The sequence below is a fragment of the Bubalus bubalis genome, chromosome 3 (assembly GCF_019923935.1).
Source record: "Bubalus bubalis isolate 160015118507 breed Murrah chromosome 3, NDDB_SH_1, whole genome shotgun sequence".
Lineage (NCBI taxonomy): Eukaryota > Metazoa > Chordata > Mammalia > Artiodactyla > Bovidae > Bubalus > Bubalus bubalis.
The window spans coordinates 78,852,909-78,876,479 of record NC_059159.1 but is presented as its reverse complement, the minus strand read 5'-3'; the positions used below and the strand labels follow the sequence as shown (position 1 = coordinate 78,876,479).

General features: G+C 40.5%; 1 protein-coding gene and 1 long non-coding RNA gene across 7 annotated transcripts in view; one reads left to right on the top strand and one right to left on the bottom strand.

Moving 5' to 3' along the window:
- Nucleotides 1-23,571, bottom strand: part of LINGO2 (leucine rich repeat and Ig domain containing 2) — a 1,154,206-nt gene that overhangs the window by 16,875 nt on the left and 1,113,760 nt on the right. The window lies entirely within an intron of this gene.
- Nucleotides 13-8,610, top strand: LOC112583849. Its single transcript, XR_003108127.3, has 3 exons — nucleotides 13-240; nucleotides 6,520-6,583; nucleotides 6,880-8,610. It is a non-coding gene; the product is annotated as an uncharacterized LOC112583849 (long non-coding RNA).

Genomic DNA, 23,571 nt, shown 5'->3' with positions numbered 1-23,571 from the left:
GGGGACGACAGAGGATGAGATGGTGAAGGACAGGGAAGCCTGGCGTGCTGCAGTCCATGGGGTCACAAAGAATCGGAGGTGACTGAGCGACTGAACTGAAACTGATGACGGCCAAATGATTTCTTGAATTTTCTCCAGAAAAGAGTGGAAGACTGTCAAAAAAGAAAGTACATGCAGTTCAGCTCAGTAAACACATTCCAAGTACCTTCTGTGTTCAAGACAGAGAGCTACGGATGTAGAGTTGAGTAAATTTGATTCTTGTTCGCAAACAGTTAATAGTCTAGTAGGGAAACTGAATCATTAATTTGTTTACTGGACAATTTTCTCAAATTGGAATCAAAGTACAATTTAACATCAAAGATGCATTTTACTGTATTATTTAATATGCTGGAATATTGCATAAAGCAATGTCTAGTCATGGAGAAGTAATTACATTATCTGTGATTCATCTCCTTAAACTGACTATTATATAGGAATTAAAATCATGGTTATGGGAGATATTTAATAACTTGGAAAATGTTTACATGCAGAACTGTTAAGTGAAAAAAGTGGGATATAAATTTATACCTATAGTGTGAATATAATAAAGGGGAAATATCCTTATGCATCAAACAAAAGATTGTAAAAAAATACAACAAAGTGTTAGAATAAATATCCAGCAACACTCTATCAATTGTGTTTTTGTTTTAAAAATGTGTTCAACACGCATTATATTACTTTTGAAAAGATAGAACATAAAAATATAATGAAAGCACTTTAAAAAGCAATCACAGTAAGCCTCTGCTGCCGTGACTAACTGATACATAGACATGAACTAATGCACCTTTCACTTAATCAGCCCACATTACAGAGTAGAAGGTAGGTACCATTTCTGGTTACTATTTCTGTTTTCCCTCTCAGTATTATACTGCCCCATGACTACCTGATGATTTCCTACCATATATTATTTTTGTACATGTTGTGTCTTCCCTACTGGACTCTTTGCTTATTGACTTGACATCCAAGTGTGTTAATGAAATAGCAGCTTCAGCCACGGCGCCTCCGACCACAAGCATAGGGTCAGCGGGAAAGAAAGGATTCAAGTCATGGATGCTAGAAAGGGAATGACACATAAGCCTCAGCCTACGTGGTCTGTGCGGTAGCTCTGTTCATATATGAACGTGCTTATTCTTGTCCTGAAGGGAAGTCAGTGCAGTGTGCTTATGCCCAACAGTGTCCTGTACAAAGCGTGGCAGCCCTTTAATACTGGGTACTAGGAACAGGAACATGATGTTTCTAGATACCAGGCCTTGGTTACCATGGCGTGATTCGTGTGGAGTCAGTGTGTGAGGTGCACTAATTATTTCAATCACCTCATTTTTAAAACTTACTTAAATACCCTAAAAGTAAGAATTCACTGTACAATTTTAATGGAAAACCAGAATGGAAAATAGTGAATGGAAATTAATTTTAAAAATATAAACAATGGAAACAGAATTATATCACATTCTAGTTACAATTTCTTGTCTTCCCAGGCTATGTGCCAGAGACCTGATCTCCATGTGGATAATGGTCAGGGATAGACAGGTGTTAAAACCAAGTCTTCTTCCGTATAATTAGAGGATTGACGGTACACTTAAAAGGGAGTAGCTTCATCTCATTAATTCAGGGTTACTAAACATTTTGTACCTCCTAAAATGAGGGGATCACATTGCAATGCATCCCATACTTCGGGAAATACATGCAAGGCTTAGGCAATGAGCTTTTCACTTCTGATATTTCAGTTGTCAGAATTCTATAGGAGCAATGACACAGAAGGATAACTTCATAGCGCCAGATACCTGACAAGTGCTGGAAGAGGGACTTGCACCCAGGCCTCTGTCTATACTCCCAACAGCCTCTAACACCCTCTCCTCTCCACGCAGCACTGGGCACCTCTTTTCATTTTGCTGCCAATAAAGTATTCATGAATAATCTGTCATTCAATTGAGTTATTTCCAATGAGGGAATACAGAAATCACATCTCAATTTCCATTGAAATATATAAACAGGGCTGAAAACTGTCATTTATATATACATATGTGTGTTTTAGATTGGGTTGGTTAACTATGTGTCTCCTTGGAGACTATAATACATGTTTATATATACACACTACATATACAATGTATGTGAGTGTCTGTCTATGTATAGATATTTAGATATACATACTAGGAAGGCTTACATATATTTGCTAGTTTATATTTTGGTAAAAATCTCTAGAATCATAGGGAATCACATATTATGTTTACCTTTATGCAATATACATGCTGCATTCGGATAAACTGTCTCAAAAGAAAACCAATAAATGGCTCAGAAAACGAGATTTTTATGACTAAGAATGAAGGTGAAAAAGTATGAAAGAGCTTGGAGTATAAAACAGCATATATAAGGAAGGAAATCTAGCAATTTAAATTTGTTTCATGGAAAACAATGTCATTTGAGGTTTTAATTCATCCAATTCAGGGGTATAATTCATAGGGTATATTTATGTGAACCTCTGGTTGAGTATTTAAAACCAGGTGAAATCTTAATTGATTCTCAGATAATATCACTGTGATTTAAGCTAGACCAGTTAGTACCTAATAGTGTGTGGCCAGGCTTCAGCAATACATGAACCGTGAACTTCCAGTTGTTCAAGCTGGTTTTAGAAAAGGCAGAGGAACCAGAGACCAAATTGCCAACATCCGCTGGATCATGGAAAGAGCAAGGGAGTTCCAGAAAAACATCTATTTCTGCTTTATTGACTATGCCAAAGCCTTTGACTGTGTGGATCACAATAAACTGTGGACAATTCTGAAAGAGATGGGAATACCAGACCACCTGACCTGCCTCTTGAGAAACCTATATGCAGGTCAGGAAGCAACAGTTAGAACTGGACATGGAACAACAGACTCTGGTTCCAAATAGGAAAAGGAGTACATCAAGGCTGTATATAGTCACCCTGCTTATTTAACTTCTATACAGAGTACATCATGAGAAACGCTGGGCTGGAAGAAGCACAAGCTGGAATCAAGATTGCAACCTCAGATATGCAGATGACACCACCCATATGGAAGAAAGTGAAGAGGAACTCAAAAGCCTCTTGATGAAAGTGAAAGTGGAGAGTGAAAAAGTTGGCTTAAAACTCATTCAGAAAACAAAGATCATGGCATCTGGTCCCATCACTTTATGGGAAATAGATGGGGAAACAGTGGTAACAGTGTTATTTTTTTGGGCTCCAAAATCACTGCAGATGGTGACTGCAGCCATGAAATTAAAAGACGCTTACTCCTTGGAAGGAAAGTTATGACCAACCTAGATAGCATATTGAAAAGCAGAGACATTACTTTGCCGACAAAGGTCCGTCTAGTCAAGGCTATGGTTTTTCCAGTGGTCATGTATGGATGGAGAAGGCAATGGCACCCCACTCCAGTACTCTTGCCTGGAAAATCCCATGGATGGAGGGCCTGGTAGGCTGCAGTCCATGGGCTTGCTAAGAGTTGGACATGACTGAGCGACTTCACTTTCACTTTTTATTTTCATGCATTGGAGAAGGAAATGGCAACCCAGTCCAGTGTTCTTGCCTGGAGAATCCCAGGGACGGGGGAGCCTGGTGGGCTGCCATCTATGGGGTCGCACAGAGTCGGACACGACTGAAGCAACCTAGCAGCAGCAGCAGTAGCATGTATGGATGTGAGAGTTGGACTGTGAAGAAGGCTGAGCACCAAAGAATTGATGCTTTTGAACTGTGGTGTTGGAGAAGACTCTTGAGAGTCCCTTGGACTGCAAGGAGATCCAACCAGTCCATTCTGAAGGAGATCAGCCCTGGGATTTCTTTGGAAGGAATGATGCTAAAGCTGAAACTCCAGTACTTTGGCCATCTCATGCGAAGAGTTGACTCATTGGAAAAGACTCTGATGCTGGGAGGGATTGGGGGCAGGAGGAGAAGGGGACGACAGAGGATGAGATGACTGGATGGCATCACTGACTCGATGGACGTGAGTCTGAGTGAACTCCGGGAGTTGGTGATGGACAGGGAGGCCTGGTGTGCTTTGATTCATGGGGTGGCAAAGAGTCGGACACGACTGAGCGACTGAACTGAGAGAGAAAGCAATCTTAACAATTTCTGGTACAAATTATTTATAGGCCTTAAGTATATCCCCATATTATATTTCAAAATGATGACAGAGTATTACATGCTTACTTTATATGCATTATATTATTTAGTCCTCAAAATAATCTCTGAGATAGGAACTGTACTTTTTTCTGTACTTTAATTTTCTGTAGATAAGGAAACTGAGACTCTAGGTCAAATTTAATGCCAAGGTCATTCAGCCAAGAAGTAGTACAAGTGGTATTTAAACAGAGGTGTCTGTGGCTCTAAAGCCCTTGTTATTCTGGTAAAAGCAGCCCTGGGTGGTAGGTGGTATTATGCCTATTCTCTTAGAATATACAGTTGAGCCTTAGGGAGAGCAGAGGTGGCAGGGCAAGGATTCTAACCCAGCTCTGTCATCGACTCCAAAGCCAGCTGAGCTTCCTCCGCCCATCTCTGTGAAAACATAGGTCTGCCATAGCAGAGAAACAAACAGCTGCTTTCAACATATGTTATGAATTACATAAGCAGCATTTGTTATATAGTTGGTTTTAGCTTCACTAAGGCCTCATAATGTTTTATTAACATTGCATGTTCTCACCATAGCAAAACTCAAGGTAGGAGGGAAGTCCACACGTGTCTACTCTGGTGATCTAGGTTTTACATTATACAGGTAGAATGACCACAGAGGACGCCACCCAAATTGGGAGTGTCCTGTGAAGGGATGGGGGCACTATGCATATAATATTCTAGGCAACAGGAGAAAAACCCCAGCTGTCCCAGTCAAAGATGGCCACTACGCTGGGAGCATGTAGATTTCCCTCCTGATGGTCCTGCACGTGTTTCTCTTGGTTCAGGGGTTCTAACTAGTCTTCTGGATGCTTATCTCAAAACTGAGTTCTTTCAATACAAATATGAAGAACAAACACATTCTTTGATGTTGATTAATCTAGTTTTAGGGAAAAAAAAAAGTCTAAGATCAAGTAAGTAGTCTGGGGATTAGAACTGAGCAAATTTTAATATTTGAGGGCTAGGATATCTTTACAGCCAGAGGACTAGAACAGTAAGAAGTTACTCTAAGTAAACAACATTGGTTGTTGTGTTCTGCTTGTGCTATGGGAAGAGTGATGCTTATGAATTCTATTAAATCCCAAGGAAATTTTGCTTTTGACTCTCAATTCTTGTCCTGAAGTTCAGTGTGAGAAATTCTGTACAGTGGACTGTCCTACTTTCTGCTGCTGCTGCTAAGTCGCTTCAGTCGTGTCCAACTCTGTGCGACCCCATAGATGGCAGCCCAACAGGCTCCCCCGTCCCTGGGATCCTCCAGGCAAGAACACTGGAGTGGGTTGCCATTTCCTTCTCCAATGCATGAAAGTGAAAAGTGAAAGTGAAGTCATGTCCGACTCTTAGCGACTCCATGGACTACAGCCCACCAGGCCCTCCGTCCATGGGATTTTCCAGGCAAGAGTACTGGAGTGGGGTGCCATTGCCTTTTCCATCCTACTTTCTACCAACAATCTTATAATGGGAAGCTGAGTTCAAAGACTTGGAATGGCCAACCAGTTATCAAGAAATCAGGCATGATGATATGCCAGGAAATAGACACATCATGAAAATAGATAACATGGAAAGGGAACAGGAAGGTTTGGACAATCTTATCTGACTCCTTAACCATAGCATGTAAACTCAAGAATTGTCAGTTTCATAAGGTCAAGGATAATACCTCTACCTACCAGCTATTTATTGAGATTTTTAAGTGAATTAAGTACATGGAGTAGTTGACAGACAGGAAGCCCCATAGCAAATCTTGGTTCTTTCCTCTTTTTACTTAAAATAGCAAAGGAACACCCCAAGTTCTATAACAAGACTTTGAATTTTTCATAATCATCTAAAAAGGTCAGAATGTTTCTTTTCTTTTCCTTTCCTCCCTCCGTTTTCCTTCCTTCTTTCTTATTCCATTTTCCTCCTTTCTTCCTACTCTCCCTTACCTCCTTCCCCTCTTATTCAAACAAAGACTTAAGATGACCAAAATATTATAAAATGTAACCTCCTGCATACACAAAACAATTTGATGGAATTAGAAACTTCTAAAAATTAATCATTATCAAAATTAACCATTTAATTAATCATAAGTTTGTTTATAAGACCTTCAGGGATGGATTTCAATGACCACCTCTCTCATAAAGCTAACACTTAAAGAATATACAAACTGAGGCGTGAATTTTTCCATGTGGAAAACAAAATTCCCTGTACCAGATACATGAATATTAACTTCAGGTAAAATGCTCTTCAAATTTAATTTGATTCCTTAAAAACAAAAATGTTGGAATATGTACATATGTTGTAAGTCCTTTACTATCCTTAGATGGAAACTTCTGTGTTACTGTTCATGTTTATTTTTATTCCTTTCTTTGACCCTCTCCCTGTAGGCCTTCAGTAATGGTCCTGAAATGGAACCAAAGTCACAGAAGAATTTATAAAAGGGGAATGAAGGTATGTAGGTAATAGAGTTGAGGAATCAAACTCCTTTGTCTTGCTTTAGGAGATGGTGAGGGCATCTGAGGATTTATTGTATGAATATAATTTTCCAGTACTTTTTAGCATCAGCAGCTGGGTTCCGGTAATTGAACTCTGATTACTGCATAAAGAAGTGAAAAATAGATGTTAATTAGATAAAATTGTCAGAAGAGAACAGCAATGTTTAGAAAACCTGGGACATGAGAAAGACAGGCTTTCTTCAAGTTTATTTAATGAGAAAAAGTTTAATCCTCTTTTCTCTGTCTTCCCAGAAGCCCTCCTAAGAGTCCTCCAACAACCTCTGTCTGTCCTGAACATGTCAGTGCTCCACGGTACAGAGTCTGGTGTAATGCTGACCTGTCCAATGAGAGAACCCTTGGGAGGCCACAGGCTTCCCAGCTGGTGCTAGTGGTGGAGAACCCGCCTGCCAGTACAGCAGATGCAAGAGACTCTGGTTTGATCCCTGGGCAGAGAAGACCCCCTGGAGGAGGAAATGGCAACCCACCCCAGTATTTTGCCAGGAGAATCCCATGGACAGAGGAGCCTGGCAGGCTCTTGTCCATAGAGTTGCAAAGAGTCGGACATGACTGAAGCAACTTTAGCATGCTCCCACGCATCACCACCACCAATCCACAATCTCTTCACCAGTGAGGTCAATTTAAAGGCTTTATTATCTGACATGCAAGTAGAAATTTGGGGGTATTCTAGATGAAAGAGTTGAGTTTGCACTTTCTGGACCAGTGAGAAGGAAGGTCCTGGGCTGCATGATGCAATGCCGGAGAGAAGATGCTTTGAGCTGCAGTCCTCTATGACATTCCTCTGGGTCCCTTTCCAGTCTTCCTAGGATTGAGGTCAAATCTTTTATTTCTCTGCATTCTTTTATTAGGAGTCATCACAGTTCTTTAGAGAAAGCTTTTGGGTGGGTGTTGAGTGCAGGGCCCTGTGCAGTTTGTAGACGGAGAGGAATATATGGAAACATAAGGCAGAGTCAGCTTGCTATGAAGTCACCAAAGGCCTGCAGGCACTATTTACTGGGACAATGGGAAAGCCCTTGAACCAACTGCAGCACAATCCGCACAAGGCCAGTGACTGTTCCTTGCCACATAGTATTGCATGCTTTTATTTGGGATTATCAGAGCACTAAAAGTTCCCAGAGGAACAGCATTGTTCTTCCTGTTTACGGAATGCCATTTTTGACCAATAGTTGGGTTTCACAAACAAGAAGTAGGTAATTAAAACAGAATGTAATGCCTTTGATTTACTCACAAGTTGAAACTGCAGCCATCAGTAAGGTGAGGGAAGAGAGCTAATTTCTTGCTTAGCACTCTAGGGGAGAAAAGGGTCAATAGGGCAAATATATGAATACTGTTCCTCAGCTTAAGTGGGGAATTCCAAGGCTATTTAATGCTAGAAAATCTCGAAATGCTACTTGATTTTTGGAAACATTTGCTATAGGAGTCAAAGATAGGAGATTTAGAAACAGTGTGATAACTTATCAAATGTGCCCGAGACATTCTCCACATGCTTCATTTTGTTGCCAGAGAAGTTATTAAATATCTAGACTTCTGATTTGCATTCTAGGACTATAAAAGTAAGGACCTGGGGTCATTTTTTCTTCACCATATGTTTAGCTTTGGAGACTCTGACTACAGAAATAATTATTTAGATACTTAATAGTAAAGGGATGAGAGATAAATCCTGTGTGTCTAATCCACATTTTTGGTTACTGGCAAGAATTCAGTGATTAAAGCTAAGAAGTCAATACTGTGATTAACTTTCTATTTAATGTGCCAGTCTTAATAATGTACTATTTAATAAAATATCTTTCTTTTTAGCAGTGCCTGCCTGCCTGCTCAGTCTCTGCAGTTGTGCCTGTTAAGGACAATGTGTATGTTTGGTTTGGGATACCTGACCTACAGAAACAGTACTGTGTTGGTAAATGTTTAACAACCAGTTTTCTCCTGTTTTCCAGTGATTACTGATTTCTGTGATGCAAATACTCCCACTAAATCCCATACCTCCTTGACATAATATCAGCACATTTATATCAGCATATTGTCTCTTGCAAAGCTGGTACAATTTGCATCCAACATAGTAGTAACCAAATCCTACTGCTTTGAATTAAATAACTTCATATATACTAATAGGGCAATATTTTATATATAGAATATAATTTTGTATATAAACTGTGTGTGATCAAATGTGGCAACAAATTCCTTATATTAAAAAAAATTGTTACTGATTGGAGGGCGGAGGGACAAGATGGAGTACAACTTGAGCTCATCTCCTCTCACAAAATCACCAAAATCATAATTGCTGAACAACTATTGACAAGACTGGAACCTACCAAAAAAGATATTCTACATCCAAAGAAGCCACATTGAGACAGCAGGAGGGGTGCTTTAGTGAGATAATCAAATTCTCTCTCCACTGGGTGGGTGACCCACAAACTGGAAAATAACTATATCATAGAGGTTCTCCCACAGGAGTGAGAGTTCTGAGTCCCACTCCAGCTTCCCAGCTGGAGGGCTGGCATCAGGAGGAGCACCCTCTGGCTTTGAAGGCTAGTGGGGTTTGAGTGCAGACACTCTGGAGGACTGCAGAGACAGAGACTTCACTCTTGGAGGGCACACACAAGGTTTCTCATGCACTGGGACTCAGGGCTAAGCAGTGACTCCTAGGAAACTGTGCCAGACCTACCGGGGTCTTAGAGGATCTCCTGAGGAGGCAAAGGATGGCTGTGGCTCAAACCACAGGTAGGGACAAGGACATTGGTGGCAGACCCCAGGGAATGTCCATCAACATGAACTCTCCCAGAGGTTGCCATTTTGGTGACTTGAAGTGAAAGTCACTCAGTCATGTCCAACTGTTTGCGACCCCATTGATTATACAGTCCATGGAATTCTCCAGGCCAGAATACTGGAATAGGTAGCCTTTCCTGTCTCCAGGGGATCTTCCCAACCCAGGGATTGAACCCAGGTCTACTGCATTGGAGATGGACTCTACCAGCTGAGCCACAAGGGAAGCCCAAGAATACTGGAGTGGGTGGCCTATCCCTTCTCCAGCAGATCTTCCCAGCCCAGGAAATGAACCGGAGTCTTGTGCACTGCAGACAGATTCTTTACCGACTGAGCTATCATGGAAGCCCTGACCCCACCCAATAGCCTGCAGGCTCCAGCGTTGGAACACTTCAGTTAAAACGACAAACAGTGGGAACACAGCCCCACCTGTCAGAAAACAGGCTTCCTAAAGTCATCTTGAGTCCACAGGGGCCTCTAAACACACTGCTTGACATGACCCTGTTTACTAGAGGGGCTACACCCAGATTCACCCACTAGGGGGCAGACAACAGAAGAAAGATAAACTACGACTCTGCAGCCTGCAGAAAGACCATAAACAGAGTTAAGTTAGACAAAATGAGACAGGAGAGAAAATCTTCCAGATGAAGGAACAGGATAAAATCCCAGAAGAACAACTAAGTGATGTGGAGATAGGCGATCTACCTGAAAAATAATTCAGAGCAATGACGATAAAGATGATCCAAGATTTTGGAAAAAGAATTGAGGCACAGACTGAGAAGGTATCAAAAAATGCTTAATGATAAGCTAAAAGATTTAAAGAACAAACAAAAGGAGATGAACAATACAATCCCTGAAATAAAAAAATATACTGGAAGGAATCAACATCAGAGTAAATGAGGCCAAAGAACGAATAAGTCACCTGGAAGACAGAATGGTGGAAATAACTGCTGTGGAACAGAATAAAGAAAAAAAAGAGTGAAAAAAGGACAGTCTCAGAGACCTCTGGGAAAATATTAAACACAACAATATTTGCACTATAGGAGTCCCAGAAGTGGGGGTGGGGGGGAGAGGGCCTGAGAACATATTTGAATAGAAAATCATCAAAAACTTCCCTAACATGGGAAAGGAAACACTCTCAAGTCCAGGAAGTGCAAAAAGTCCAATACAGGATAAGCCCAAGTCCAGCATGCTGAGACACATATTAATCAAATGGACAAAATTTAAAGCCAAGGAGAAAATACTACAACAACAAGGCAAAAGCAATAAATAAAGATACAAGGGAATCCCCATAAGGTTATCAGCTGATTTTTCAGCAGGAACTCTGCAAGCCAGAACGGAGTGGCATGATATATTTAAAGGGATGAAAGGGAAAAGCCTACAACGAAGAATACTCTACCCAGCAGGACTCGTTCAGACTCGAAAGAGAAATCAAGAACTTTACAGACAAGCAAAAACTAAGAAATTCAGCACCACCAGAACAGCTCTTCAACAAATGCTTCTCAAAGCAGAAAAGAAAAAGGCATAACTAGGAACAAGAAACTTACAAATACTCATTGTAATTTTGCTCACTGATAAAGGCAAATATTCAGTAAAAGTAGGAAATCATCTACACACAACTATAATATCAAAACCAGCAGTTGTGAGAAGAGAGTACAAATGCAAGATACTGGGAACGCATTTGAAACTAAGAGACCAGCAACTTAAAACAATCATGTATAGAGAGAGAGTGCTATATCAAAACCTCATGGTAACTGCAAAGCAAAAATCTACAACAGATATACAGACAAGAAGGAAAAGCAGTTGAAACAATAGTAAAGATAGTCATCAAATCACAAAAGAAATTAAATGAAACAAAAGCACAACGATTTAAAACCTGTGGGATGCAGCAAAAGCAATCCTAAGAGGGACATTTATAGCAATACAGTGTTACCTCGGGAAGTAAGAATAATCTCAGGTGAACAACCTAGCCTACACCTAAAGCAACTAGAGAAAGCAGAGCAACCAAACCCAAAACTAGGAGGAGAAAAGAAATCAAACAGAGCAGAAATAGAGACAAAGAAAACATAGAAACGATCTATGAAAATGAAAGCTAGTCCTTTAAAAAGATAAAATTGATAAACCTTTAGCCAGACTCATTATGAAAAAAAAGGGAAAGCACTCAAATCAAAAAAATTAGAAATGAAAAAGAAGTTATAGCAGATACCACAGAAATACAAAGGATCATAAGAGACTACTACAAGCAACTCTACACCAATAAAATGGACACCCTGAAAAAATGGACAAATGCTTAGAAAGGTACAATCTCCCATGACTGAGCCAGGAAGAAATAGAAAATATGAACAGACCAATCACAAAAATTTGCAATTGTGATGGAAAACTTTCCAACAAACAAAAGTTCAGGGTCAGGTGACTTCACAGGCAAATCCTATCAAAGATTTAGAAAAGAGTTAACACCTCTCCTCAAACTCTTTCAAAAAGTTGCAGAGGGAGAAACACTCCCAAACCTTTTGTATGAGGCCACCATCCCCTGATACCCAAACCAGACAAAGATACCAAAAATAGAAAATTACAGGCCAATTGATGAATATAGATGCAAAAATCCTTGACAATAAAATATTTAGTATTTTACTAAATACTAGCAAAGAGAATCCAACAATACATTAAAAGGATAATGCACCATGATCATGTGGGATTTATCCCAGGGATGCAGGGAGTTTTCAAAATCTCAAATCAATCAATGTGATACACCACATTAAACAACTGAAGAATAAAAAAACATATGATTATCTCAGATGCAGAAAAAGCTTTTGACAACATTTAACACCCATTTATAATAAAAACTCTCCAGAATGTGGGTACAGAGGGAACCTACCATAGTGTGAAAGTGAAAGCTGCTCAGTTGTGTCTGACGGTTTGCGACCCCATGTACTGTACAGTCCATGGAACTCTCCAGGCCAGAACACTGGAGTGGGTAGCCTTTCCCTTCTCCAGGGGATCTTCCCAACCCAGGGATTGAACCCAGGTCTCCCTCATTGCAGGCGGATTCTTTACCAGCTGAGCCACAAGGGAAGCCCAACCTCAATGTAACAAAGACCCTACATGACAAACCAGTAGCTAACATTCTTCTCAATAGTGAAAATCAGCAAGTATCTCATCTAAGATCACAAGACAAGGATATCCACTCATGCCACTTTTTATTAAAAATAGTTTTGGAAGTCCTAACCATGGAGATCAAAGAAGAGAAAGAAATGAATTCAAATTGGAAAAGAAGTACGAAACTGTCACTGTTTGTAGATGACATGATACTATACGTAGAAAATCCCCAAAATGCTACAAGAAAACTACTAGAGGTCATCAGTGAATTTGGTAAAGTTGCAGGACACAAAATTAATACACAGAAATCTCTTGCATTCCTATACACTATCATCAAAACATCAGCAAGAGAAATTAAAGAAACAATCCCATTTACCATTGCATCAAAATGAATGAAATACCTAGGAACAAACCTATCTAAGGAGGCAAAAGACTTGTACTCTGAAAACTGTAAGATGCCGATCCACATTTATGTAAAATATGAGAAAATAAATGTATCTTTGTATATGAATAAAACAGTTCTGGAAGAATACAAAGATAACATTGGTTATTTCCAAGGAAGGGAGCTGGGGCAGGAGAGAGGATGTTTATTATCTCTACTCTTGTCCATTTTGAATTTTGAATGATAATAAAAGTTCAGTTGTAAAATACGTACTATAAATATTATAAATCAAATATTATTATGTTTGTATACATAATACAGATCTGTGGGTTTTATCCAAAGCACACTAAATCAGAATCTACAGTAGCACCTGCTGAATCAGAGTCCTTGTGGTAGATTTCTAGACTATCTATGTAGTTGCCTTGGTAATCGTGATGGCACTCAGGCAAGCTCTGGGAGTTGGTGATGGACAGGGAAGCCTGGTGTGCTGCAGTCCATGGGCCTGCAGAGAGTCAGACACGAATGAGTGACTGAACTGAACTGAACTGAACTGATGGCTTGAGCAGTGAGAGAGAACAAGGCAGGAAGGGCTTTTCCTTCCTGGCTCGCCACCTGCCTTGCTGCCCTTTGGTGACAGCAGATGAGGCTGGTACCTGAGTTTGAGTGTCACGTGGAGATCTGCTCGACTTCCCCACCAAGGGTGCTTTCCTCAACATCTCTGCCTCAAGCCTGCCTTCTGGGAAGGAAGGTGGACTTGTTCTCATAAGACATTCAGTTCTTCTCCGGTTTTGAGCCCAGTCCCTTCTTTGCAACAGAACTGTTATGTTACATCATGACTTAAACTCCTGCTTTTCTAGGTAGGCACATCCAGAGTTTATAATTGCATGGAATGATTTCTGAGGCCAAAATAACTTGAATTAAGAAACCTCCAAATAATAAAATCATAGCGAGAATGTATATGCCAGGCACTGTGCTGGATGCTCTTTGGGTCTCTCATTCACTCCCCACAACTCTACGAGAGAGGTACCACTGCCATCTGTTTAGCTGATGACATGATCCAATCTCAGAGCCCTTAAGAAATGGACTTGATGTCGCATGATCATAGCAGGTCTGGCTCTGTTGCCTCTGTTTTTACCCACTGCACTGTATGGCCCCCTCTTTCTAAACGTCTATTCACATGTTTTATCTTCATTTTTTTTTAAAGGATTTAAGTTGTAGGAAGAAGATTCATTAGGCTGGATGAAGGTGCGAATCTAAATGTTATACCCTCTCTACAGTTCCCAAGAGAGCAGAGGCTGGGCCAGGAGTCAGCCTTGCTGGAAAATTCTCTGTGTGACAGGAATACACTAAGAGCTGAACCATTCCCATGGTAATTCGAAGAACCTTCAGTATATTTTTTGATCTAAGTTTGGTTTCAAGCACATAAATCTCTGTGAAAAATCCCCTGAGAAGATCCCACTGAGGCAGCAACAAAGACTCCTGTTCCAATCGACTTTTTATGTAAATGGGAAAAAAAAAATGAATTGCAAGCACACACCTGAAAATTCATAAGAGACACTCTCACTCAGTAATTAATGCAACATTCGTGGAAATAGACTCTAGGCATTGTGCAAAAATTCAGACTTTTGTCTGCATTCTTTTCTTTGCAATAAAGCAGACGCCCAGATGGGAGGTACAGTGCTCACAGCCTCATCATAGACACAAGGACGGGGAGGTGGCATTCACAGTCACTCCTAATGCTTAGTGAGGATTAAACCTCCCAGACAACCAGGGCAGCTTCACCTGCTGGGACTATTCCTGCCCCTCTGGATGACTAATTCATTACTTCAGGAGATAAGGACTCGAAGGGCACCCAACAGTTTTTTCTCTGTGGCTTCCTCTTATCTCCTCAAAAGAAAAATTCTGTTTTGCTTTTGCACTTTCCCAGGTGTTACCATGACTCCCCGGCTATTAGTATAAATAAAAATAAGCTATTTGGGAGCATCTATTACAAATGATAATATTCTAGGGAGAGCTCTCGACAACATATCCTCAGAAGACAAAGTTTATTAGAAATAAAAAGGCAGTGTGAATATGATGAACAGAAGCACTATCACTGTATACTTTGTAACAATTTACAACTGTGTTAGTGAAATATTTAAAGTGATTATCTGAACGGCTGCCCTATTACATGAGAGCCTGAATATGTCACCAGCCAATACAACCATCTGACAGTCTCACCTTGCTTTCCAGCAAACAGTTCATGCCAAAGAGTGACTGCAACAGTTTTTAACAGGAAATAAATGCATCTCAAATTAAATAAGTGCTGAGGCTAGGCATTAAGAGATGCGGCAAGCTGTTTGCCCCAGATCCAGGCTCTGCAGACAAGCCCCAGTGGGCGTCAAGTGCATACTTGACTGTTCTTTAGCGCTCTCTTCCTGGAGAGAGTCTACAGAAAGGACATCTCATCAAAGAGCTTTTCCCACCTGGCTACACTCTTTTGTCTCTTGTACCCTTTGCTTCTGGGATGGCACGTAAGAACACCTCATCTCCAGATTCAGCTTTGACACTGATTCCAACCTGAATTCTAAAATCTTTCCAGGCTTCTCGAGCCTCTAAATGAGCAGTCTTTAGCTGAACTGCAGTTCAATGCAACAGATACTCTGGAGCGACACTGAGCACGTGGCTAAAAATAGACAAACAGGTTCTACCTGTTAGAATTTACTTCTAAATGGAGTCTCTCCTAGAATTACTTATTATTGTCAATATAGAATCTAGCAAAAAGACCTAAGACACCACTGAACAGCCCCATAAAACTCCCCTCACACACATTTGGATAAATCTAATGCTTCAAAGTTGAAATGTAGAAAACATAGAAAAGTGGTTAATTCTTTTGGATAATAACAAGTATCATTGATTGAGAGCATAGTATATGCCATGCACTGCGTCAAGCACTTTATTCACCATTTACCAACCCTAAAAGGAACACTACCTTCGATTTATAGAACTCAAGGCTCAGAGAAGTCAGCTTACTGGTTCAAGGTCACGCAGCTGCTAAAAGGTGGAATTGGAATTTGAACACTGACCAACCCTATTCTGAGGTGCATGCACTTAATTGCGAAACCAGAAAGAACAAATATGCTTCACAGTGTATAAGGAATCTAATCCATGGGGATGGTTACCCGAAGCACTGGGTTGTGTGTGTGTGCACTTACCAGGGAAGATAGATAAATCAGATATAGCTCAGTCATGTCTGACTCTTTGTGACCCCATGGACTAGCTCACCAGGCCCGTCTGTCCATGGGACTTCCCAGGCAAGAATATTGGAGTGGGTAACCATTCCCTTCTCCAGGGGATCTCCCGACCCAAGGATCAAACCCAGGTCTCTCTCATTGCAGGTGGATTCTTTACCATCTGAGCCATCAGGGAAGCCCCTACCAGTAAAGAGGATGAGATCAATTAGCAGTGCCAGATTAGTGGAACTCTTGTGCCGGGACTTGCCATCTTCATTTCCATTTTACTGTCCTTCAAGTCACTGATCTTAATGTCCTATTTTGGCTTCCTATGAGTTTAACTGCAATACTTTGACCACCTGATGTGAAGAACCAACTTATTGGAAAAGACCCTGATGCTGGGAAAGATTGAAGGCAAAAGGAGAAGAGGGCACCAGAGGATGAGATAATTAGATAGCATCACCAACTCAATGGACATGAATTTGAGCAAACTCCAGGAGATAGTAGAGGACAGAGGAGGCTCGGGGAGCGGGGAGCTACACATCATGGGTCACAAGAATTGGACACTACTTAGGGACTGAATAACAATGGGAAGGGAATGAACAAGCATGGGAAGGAAATAATGAAGTCAGAAGACCTGGCCTTTGCATACTCCTGGGTCACTCTTTCACTCATTGATCTGGGAGTGGTCACTTGCTGTCTCTGTTTCTCACATATGTGCTGAAGAAATTGATCTGGATGGTCTTTAGGATTTAGGTTAATTTAGCTGTTAAAAATTACCATGTCAACTAAGCCATTTTTGAATTATCTTGTTAAGTTTGTTTTTTTTTGTTTTATATTCTCTTCTTGCTAGTAATCTACCTCAATGGGAAAGGAAAAGAGAGATGATGTATTTTATCTAATAAAAAGTAGAATCCTACACTTACTTCCCCTTCAGCTTAATTCTGCAATGCTGCAGCAATTTGGGAAAACATTCTACTGGGATCCTTTGGTATTAAGACAATAAGAAAATGAAAGATATTCTATTGTAACAAGTGGAAAACTTCTATTCTCACATATGAAAGAACAGAGGCTTACAAAGGAAAAAATTAAAACCAATTCTTTCTCAGAATTAAGCCAACTAAACGTGAGAACCTATTGAAAACCAGTGTTGTTTTATGTCCATAAACGTGTACTTCCTGAGAGGAAGGATCACACTTCATGCGGGTAGTCATCCTCTCTTGCTAATTAAGGGAGCTGAATTCCAGTTCCATCCAGCGTTGGCATATGAAGGGGACAGGGCCCAAGGTACACAGCGCCTATTTCCAACAGGAGCTATTCAGAGTGCTTTCGTGTCTATTTCATTTGGTGGCAGGAATTTTGTTTTGAGCTGACAGAGGATGAGATGGTTGGATGAGTCAGGATGGCATCACTGACTCACTGGACATGAATTTGAGCAAACTCTAGTGAAGGACAGGGAAGGCTGGGGTGCTGCAGCCCATGGAGTCACAGAGTTGCACACGACTGAGCAACTGAACAAGAGACAAAAGTGCAAAGGAAGGATTGCTGTTCTGTCAGAAGAAACAAACAATGTATAGTAATAAACCCAGTCCAGAACAGAGGTAGAGAAAGGCACACCTCTGACTATAATGTCCTCAAACTTGCAGGACACCCAGTACCTTTCTAGGCCATTGATTCATTCACTTTCTTGCCAATAAACTAGCCAGAAAATTCCTTAGTGAACCATCTATTTTGCTGGTTAAGTCTGAGGCACTCAGATTTCTAGAGAGATAGCTATTACTGGATAATCATCCAGGATTCTGGGCATCCAGTATTGTATACTATTATCATTATTTTTGCTTCTATGTCCAAAAGACAGGATGCATTGCCTTTGCCCGTAAAGGGAAGATCTTCAGTGTTTTAACCACCATGAACAAGATGATTAGCATGCCTTTTGCCATCTTTATGAAACACCAGATGTTTGCTTTGGCATTTTTCCAGCCCTCCTTGTGTCATCAAGCCTAACAATTCCTTCTTAATGAGCTGGGGTGCTGTTCCTTTCCGGTCCTGAGTAGGAGGGCTAGCCATCTCTTGACCCCACCACGCAGTTGCTTCGATTTTGGTCTAAGAGGTTGGCCTACCTGGGGAGGGTGAAGATATTCTTACACACATCAACTATGAGGCGGCTCAGGTATCTTTGGAGAATAAAAAGCAACAGAGGAAGTGCTCCTCAAGTGGTACTCTTTCTTGATGAGGACCCTGCGTTCATGTTTAGCTTCTAATGTGACATAATGAATCATGAACTAAAGGTAATTGGAAGATTTGTGCCCTGTGTACAGAACAGAAGTGTGATGTATGAAAGCAAGGCGCAGGCCAATTAGGAAAGTTGATCAATATTTATATTGCTCTTTAAGGGAAGGAAATAATCCTGATAGATTTTCCTTGGGATTGCTGATGATGAGTATGCATTTTCAGTCAACACAGAACATTTCATTGATCTCAGTCAGGCTAAAATTTTATTAACAAGTCAGACACTCATCTCTATGTTTCTGGAAGTTTTCTCTCTCTAAAAGCAAGTTAATACTACTGCCTTTTGTTTCTCTCTCCCTGAACTGACATTTAACTAGCTGATATGTGCTGAACACTTTCCCATCTATTGTCTCATTTAATCCTCCTGATGATGTTGAAATTACTATTTTTATCTCCATTTACAGCTACAGATACTGAAGCAGAGAGAGGATAAGTGACTTGCCCTTTATCACACAGGTAATAAAAAGTAAAACATGGACTCAAACAGATTTGTTTTTTTCTGACCCTGAAGTTTATGTGATTTCTGCAACCTCATATAGACTCCCAGAGGCAGAATGAGGGTAGTTTTGTAGCATGGCCTAATTTGAATGAAGATAATGAGAATTGTAAATGATGAGGCCAACAAGGGAATGCACCCAACCAGGCAGCGTAGGAGGTGTCCTAACCCACCCAGGAGGGCCTTGGGATGCTGCTCCTGTCTGTCCAAAAAGCAGTTTCCTGTCCATCTAGCTTAGTGAAGGGCCAGCAAGTCAAACATGGCACATCCACCTCAAGTGGCAGAATTTAGCACATGTGACCCTAAACCTTTCGAGAGTCACTTTGGTCTCTTGGTTTTTAGTGGCTCTAAAGCAAACACCACAGCATTTTTGAACAGTATCTTTACTTCCTGACTGTTCAGATTGAGTCTCCTCACTTTGTTCAAAGGCTGCTTTTAGACATCCATGCAACACCACGTTAGAGAATTTGAGGTTTAATCAATAAAATTGACTAGGAAAGAACGCAAAAGCCATGCTGCCCGCTTCCATGCTTGATTCACTGGGCAGACACTTAGTTCTCATCTTGTGTTTGATCTACAGACTCTGTGAAAACTGTAACTTTTCCTTCCTGCATGAAATTTTAAATTAGCGCTTGCTGTTATGTTCTGTGGGTTGTGGGGTCACTGTGGCCATCAGCTCCTGAAGCACAGGAGTTTTATTTGAGAAGCGCCTTAATGAAGATTGCATCAGAGGTCAGGGTTTTGTTTCTGTTCATTTTCTACATGTTGATGCCCTGTTCCCAAATGGGTGCCCTGATGCACAGTCTCCTCATAAACATATTACACATACTTTATAATCCGGCTGCTGCCAAGAATCTTTTTTTTTTTTTTTTTAAGAAAGGAAATGTATTTCAGAAGCTAATGTGTGAGGGATTTCCAGAAATGTGGGAAACAGTTCTCTAGTGAAAACACACACACACACACCCCTATTAAGTATCTCCTAATAAGCTGGTTCTATTCTGAGAAAACTATGTCCATTAGCCTAACTCCCCTGAAACCCAATGTGGTAGGTTCTATTTTCTTCACATTTTATGCATGGCAAACTAATGCACAAAAAGGTGAAGTGACTTGCCTTACTTAGCTCACAAAGCTAGTAAGTAGCAAAACTGGGATATTAATACTAAGCAATCTAGCCAAAGATGATACCCTCAGTTGTCCCACTATCCTGGCTCAGAATTTTTCCTACAAGCAAAGCTGGGCATCTCAGACCCAGCTTTGTGATCTTGAACAAGTTGCTTACATGATGTTCAGCCTCAGCTTCCTATCTGTAAACTGGCTAACAATAATACCTACCCTTTATGATCATTCAGAGGAGTTAAAATAAGCATGTTTTGCAATCTGTAAAGTGCTACATACATGTCATCCATCAGTTGTGGATACAGCACACAACACACCTTGTGTCTTTCCTACTTTGTTCTCTGTTGCCCTGACTCCATCCCATAATGCACTGGGTGCATAAAAACACATAATACTTAAAGTGGTAATTTCTAATTAAATATGTCTAAGCAGACCTCCAAATATCTTCCTAAATCATGATGTTAACAATTAATTAGTGTCAGGATGCATCATTTTGTCACAGAGAAAATGGGGAAATAATGTTAGAGCAGTGGGAACAAATTGTGCCATCTGGTTATGAAAAATACATGCAACTCAGAGTCCCGTAGATCTAAATGTTAAGAATAAATGTCAAAAGAATATTAGTTAATATTAGAGATACTGCAGCTTCCCTGATGGTCCAGTAGTTAAGACTCCATACTCCCAATACAAGGGCATGGGTTGGATCCCAGGTCGGGAAACTTAAGATCCCACATGCTGCTTGGTGCTGCCCAAAAAAAAAAAAAAAAAAATAGAGATATTACCATCATAAAAGTAATGACATGGATTAGGACTGGTATTCTGTACATTAGTACATAGACTAGAAGTGCCTGTCAATCATTTGAAAGGGGGTGGGACTTTAACAGAACAGAGGTGCAATTAGGAAGTGAGATACCAAGTGGGTTAGGCACTGACTCTGGATTCAGAAGCGTAGGTACAAATCTTGCATCCATCCAAAAGCCACTGAGTGTTTACAGGCACCAGGCCCTGTCAAGTAGGTACTAGAGACACAAAAGCACATAAAGACATGTTTTTTGCCTTTCTGAAACTCTCCTGCTCACCCACTGACCCATGTGACCTTATCCCAGTCTTTCCATCTTACTAAGAAAAGTCCTGGTTTTCATATCAATACAAGGAAACAAGTAGTAAGTAATCAGAAGTAAAGTTACCCTTTAGAGTTCATACAATTAATTGGAATAACACTTTAGATTTCTAATTCAGTGTTTTCTGCAACTGGATCTCATTATTTCTTCTGCACTTTGCAGCACTATTTGTTGTATTTCTTAAGTTTGGGTACGATATGCCAAGATACAAGTGATTAAATTTTTTCATATTCTGCTATGGTTTACCTTTTATGGCTATAGCACTTTCTTTTTTGCCCAAGATTAAACATGACTACTCTTTGAAAGAAATAGGTTAAAAAAAAGATAAGCCACAGACTGGATAATTTTTGCGACTATATATCTGACAAAAGGCTTTAATCCAATTTTTAATGAACTGTAAGTGATTAATTTTTGAGTTTTCCCAGATTGTTTTCTGTGCTTACCCACTAGTGGTGCCTGGTAAGGTCTACATTAGGGCCTACCCTTCTGTTCCCCTGAAAGATGTAGTCTTGGGCAGTTCCTGAGCTGTACAATGGAGAAAAGATAGAAAAGCAGGCAGGAAAGAGGACAAGGAGGGGAAGAAAAAACATGAACTTTAAGTTCTCACTGGTTTGAGAAGCACAGCAGTACCATGTGGGGCAGTGGATTGGGAAGAACCTAAAAAGGGATTTTAAAATTTATTGCTAGGGGATTTCCTGTCCCCTTCATAATATTGAGTAATGCTAGTTTGAGTTGTTTTAGAATTTTTCTTGGTTGCGGGGACTGTGTTCATTTAAGCACAATATTGCTCTGAAATTGATTTATGAGGGCCACAGGTTTATGAGCCTTGAACAGCTATTGCTTTCATCTTATTAGCAGTGGAAGGCTGCGGGTGGACCTTCCCAGTGCATCTCGAATGTGAGAGCCAACCAGGCTTTAATAGGTGAGCAATGAGCTGTAGCACATCCGCTGAAATCTACCAGGGGAAATGGTGTCCGGAAATGGAATCGAGTCTTCGGAACAACTGTCTTGTTAAGTACAAATGTTCCTACTTCAAAACTTCCTTCAAAGTTTTGTACAAGGAAAACACACAATTTCACTTTCATGCCACCTGGTGGTAGAAACTAACAGTTCATAGGCCTGCACATGGGCTCTGGCTTAAGGTCTGGGAGGAATATAGAAAGAGCATTGTTTATTTCATATGTGGGAATTTTTATCTCTCAATCCCCCTACCTGTATTAGGTCCTCCTCTGATTTCCCCATCAATAGTCTGTTCTCTACGTAAGCTACAAGGATATATGTACAATGTGGGGAGTATAGCTGATAGTTTGTAATAACGATCAATGGGATATACTCTTTAAAAATGGTGAATCACTATGTTGTACACCTGAAACATATAACATTGTACATCAGTTATGCCTCGGTTTAAAAAAAAGAAAGAGCATTGTTCTCTTCTGGGCTAAGGAGATAGAAATCCACTGCAGGGCACTGATGAACTCTGCATCAGAGTTAATCCACTTTCTGTGCTTCTAGCTCTGAATTAGACACCATAGTTAACACTTGCTCTAAAAGTTTACATTCTAAAAGCTGAGTAGGGTGAGGAAAATGGCATTAATTGAGAACTACTGCTTTATATTCATCCTCTATTTTTAAAATCCTTACCAGATTTTAATACCATCACGCATGTGGTGATATGTGGTGGTATTAGTAGTATTTCCATTTTACAAATGAGGAAAGACTTAGAGAACTTTAATGATCTGCTTAAGTTGAAATTATCATAGTGGACATTGGGGAGGAGCAGGGAATGGGCTATTTGGACTTTCTTGGTGGCCCAGTGGTAAAGAGTCTGCCTGCTAATACAAAGGACATGGGTTTGGTCCCTGGTCCGGGAAGATCCCATATGCCACAGAGCAACTAAGCCCATGCATCAGAACTACTGAGCCCACACTCCAGAGTCTGACAGTTGTAACTACTGAAGCCCGTAAGCCCTAGAGCCTGAGCTCCGCAATGAGTGAAGACAACATAATGCGAAGCCCATGCACCGCAACTGACGAGTAGCCACCACTTGCTGCAACTAGAGAAAGCCCACGTGCAGCAACAAAGAGCCAGCATAGCGAAAAATAAAAAAATTAAAAAATCTATTTCCCTTAAAAAAAGGAATGGGATAGTTAATGATAGGGTAAAAGCTGTAAACAATGATATCTTGGAGGAGAGGCTTGTTTAAGCACTTGTGTTTAAAAAAAGAAATTAATTGTATGTACCTCTTGACTCTCTGAATTATTTTAGCTTGACAGTGTAGGAGTGATATACATGAAATACACGAAAATGAGACAACACAACTGTTATGACATCCTTCTTTCCAAGTGAGGAGGGAGGTGTATCTATCAGTAGAATCTCATTCCTGAGGATGGGTGTCATAACACATCAGCTCTGTGCGTTCTGTATACACAACATGCGTTTATTTTTTCTCCCACT